This window comes from Hakea prostrata, chromosome 9 (genome assembly GCF_041222555.1).
Source record: "Hakea prostrata isolate BN-2017 chromosome 9, UWA_Hpros_2, whole genome shotgun sequence".
In the NCBI taxonomy this organism is placed as follows: Eukaryota; Viridiplantae; Streptophyta; class Magnoliopsida; order Proteales; family Proteaceae; genus Hakea; species Hakea prostrata.
Window position 1 is genome coordinate 12,105,338 of NC_142608.1, and position 4,129 is coordinate 12,109,466.

Consider the following 4,129-nt stretch of genomic DNA (forward strand, 5'->3'; position numbering starts at 1 on the left):
TTCCTTTTGTGTGTTGAATTACATTATACATATGGGTATATTGGATCAGGAGAAATTTCGTGTGACTACAATGATTCCTATGAAGAAGCTATGGAGGCACCAATAGAAAGTGGAGATATATGCCACGAAGCCACCTATGGATGCTTGGAGTGCACTTATTGCACCTATTGACGGTAGGATGGAGGCAGATAGTGCATCATTTTGAGAAGTTCATGGAGGAAGGCTGAATGACTCCCTTCATTGCAAAATTTGAAGAAAAGACCATTAACTCTTAAGAGAATTAAAAAAAAAAACAATCAGAATTAATTTAACTACTAAACTCTATAAATTTTGGGATATGATACTTCATTCCTTTTTTCTTTAATTCATTCCTTTTGAGTATTAGACTCATGTATTTCCTTTTATTTAATTATTTGGATTATTCTTGCTATTGATTATTATTGTGTGCATTTATTATCATTGACGGTAAATCGTTGATCTTCTGACTATGAATTGCACCCACGGGTTGTCGAGAGGGACCAATACCGACGGGTGGGGTGTGACAAATCTCATTATATATCATGCATGGATTGCTTATGGAAATGTGTGATGGATGCATGATATATGGTCATGTTGACCTCACTGAGTTCCATTGAACTCATTCCTTTTTTTTTTGGTCAAGGAACTCATTCCTTTTATGTATATGCCTTTTAGATTTCACCACATGCTATGATGACTCCATTCAAATGGAGAATTTGTTGCAAACAGAATGCTATGAGGGACCGGCTAGCGAGGAGATGGAATTGCATGGAGATTCATGTCCAAGCTCGGATTGCTACTATGGAGCCAACTACTTTTGAGACTATAGAGATCATTTATGACATAGTAGTTGCCCTTGTGACTATGTGCTACATCTTTCTCATCTAGCCGATAGATGAGAGCCCTACTTAGTATTTTGAGCCTCTCAAGAAAGTAGACTTTCGTTGTTAAACAATCCTTTCTTAACCTCTGATATTTGATTTGATTGAACTAACTTGGAACAATGATTTTGAACTTAAATTATGGATAACTAAATTTTAATACTTGTCACTTTAATCTTTTCTTCTATTTGCTTATACTGTATCGTGTGGTGTTATGGATTTGGCCATGAACCTAGATCCTGTAGTATATCACCTCCATGGGTATTGGGGTATGACCAGATCCGACTAGGTGGGGTTTGACAATTAATGCTTACTCCACTGACGGGTGTCACAACCAACAACAAAATCATGGATTGTAAAGTCTTCATTCCTACCCGATACATAGACCCAACTAATCTTCTTATAAGTGCAAAGGAACCCCAAATGTCCACCAAAAGGAGTAGAGTGAAATTTAGCTAGCAACATCGGAATCAATTGAGAATTTTTTTGGAATGACCAATCTGTCTTCATAAAACATCCCATTCTTCAACTGATAATGGGGAAACTCCTGAGATCCGTGAAGTAGAGGCTAAATCATAGCCTGATAGCTATCTGAAGTCGTACTTCTGCCTCCAACGCTTCACATTCTTGCCAAGCAATTGCTGGCAAGAAGGAAAGAACAATCTCCCCTTCTCCTTTGCATAATAGGGCATCCGTAGCCTTATCTCACTTCCCGGTCTATACACTATTTCAAAGTTGTGACCTAGCAATTCCAGCACGCATTTCTGTTGATCTCCAACCAATATCTTCTGATCTACCAAGTATTTTAAGTTTCATTGGTCCGTCTTCACCTTGAAATGGCTTCCTAGCAAATAATGACGCCAATTTTGGATTGCGAGGACAATCGACATGAGTTCCTTCACATAAACAAATTTGGTTTGGGTACAAGGAGATAGAGTTTGACTCTAAAATGCAATCGAATGACCCTCTTACATCAACACAACCCTTAACCTACTTCGAAAGCATCATTTTCAACCACAAAGTCTTTGGAGAAATCATGCATGGCTAAAACTGCTACACTTGTCATGGCGGTTTTCAGAATCTCCAAAGCTCTATTGGCAACATCATCCCAATGGAACTTGTCCTCCTTTAGCAAACTTGTGAGTGATGCTACAATCTTGCCATAGACCTTCACAGACCTCCTATAGTACCCTGTGACCCTAAGAGACCCCTCAATGTTTTGATGTTCTTCAACGGAGGCCATTTAATCATGCACCGGATCTTTTGTCAGTGATCTTTTGCAAGTCAGCTGCCACCCCAAATCACATGACCTAAATACTCCAATTTGGTTACCGCAAAGAGAAACTTCTTTCAATTCACCACCAAACAATGTCGGGACATCAAGGTGAAGGCAATCTAGAGATGATTCAAATGCTCTTCCATGGACTTGCTGAATATCAAGATGTCATCGAAAAACACTAATATGAATTCTCGCAAATGGTCCTAAAATCCCACATTTATAAGAGCCTAAAAAGTTGTTGGAGCATTAGAGAGTCCAAATGGCAACACCAAGAACTCGTAATGCCCCTTGTTAGTGAGGAAAGCAATCTTTTCCACATCTTTAGCTGCAACTTTGATTTGATGATAAATTGACTTCAAATCAAGCTTGCTAAGCACCACATCTTTAGCTGCAACTTTGATTTGATGATAAATTGACTTCAAATCAAGCTTGCTAGACACCCTTGCTGCTACCAATTAATTTAGTAACTCATTGTTTGCCGGTATGGGAAATTTGTCCAATATTGTCAATTTGTTGAGTGCCCGATAGTCCACACAAAACCACCACCCACCATCTTTCTTCTTGACCAACATCACAAGGCTTAAGTAAGGGCTTATACTTGGTTGTATCAAATCTGTAGCCATTATTTCTCCCACCAAACGCTCTACCTTGTTTTTCTAAGAATGGGGGTAACAATATGGTCTAATATTGGGTGGATGGCTCTCCTTTACCAATCAAATTTTGTGGTCATGAGCTCTCAAGGTAGTAGTCCTATTGGTTCAACAAATAGGCTCTCATACTTTGACAAAAGTTCTTGCGCTTCTCTGTTCTCCTCATTATTCTTTCTAGGTCTGCTACCATTAGTTTCAAACAATACCCTTCAGCCGCGGATTGCTCTTTTAAAGAGATCTCAAGCCTAAGTAAAGTAGGGTCCCCATATAACGTCAAGGGTTTTCTTCCCACTGAAACTTCATAGTTTGGAGTCTCCAGTTGTTGTGAATATCTCCCAGTGTTGACAACCATTCTACCCCCAAAATAATGACCATGTTGTAAAGATTGAAGGGAAGCAAACTCAATACAAAAGTGATCTCACCTAACGTGACCAATATATCTTGACAGATTCCTTGCCCTCCGACCTTTTTTCAATCGCCCAAAGTGACCTGAAAATTCTTCCGCTATGTTGATAGCCCTAAAGCTTCAACCAACTTATGTGAGATGAAACTATGGGTGATTCCAAAATCTACTAAAATAACCACTGAAACACCCACGATGTCACCTCTTAATTAGTTTCAGCATTTGAGGAGAGTCAAAACCTACCAGAGAGTTGTGCAAGAGTTCTACTCCTTTTGGCGATTATGCTCCCACAAGTGCATTGGCGTTTCCTCCTATTTTCAATGCCTGATTTCATCTTTGTCCTCGTATAGCAATAGCACCCTCAGTTCCTTATATGAACCTTTAGTGGGACTTGGAATAGGGTGCATCACAACAAAAACAAGGCACCTTGCCCATCTTCTCTTCATTTCTTCGGGTGTAAACCATCCAGAGCACTAGTCTCTGCCATTAAAGGCTGTCGGGGTCTGAGAAGATGTTGGAGTTGATTGCATTACTGGTGGTGTTCAAATTTGGTTCAGTCGATTGGGTATTGTAGGGTTTGCTATGGTTGTACTGGTTGTTCTAGTAGCTAGGTTGGACCATGAGCCCATAGGGTTGGGTGAACCGAAGGTCGAATAACGTTGAAAGCCCACTTGTGTTTACTACTGTTGTGGATAAAATATTATTGAACCGGGTTCATCTTCGGTTCAGTCTTTGACCCCGGTGGAAAACGGCCCGACCTCATGGTCGGGTTTGGCCATCAAAGTCGGGTTTGGCCATCATGGTCAGGTTCAGCTATCAAGGTCGGGTTTGGGCATCGTGGTAGCGTGATGAGGAAGGAACCCTACGGTTCCAAGGATAATCACGATCCCGAGAAATT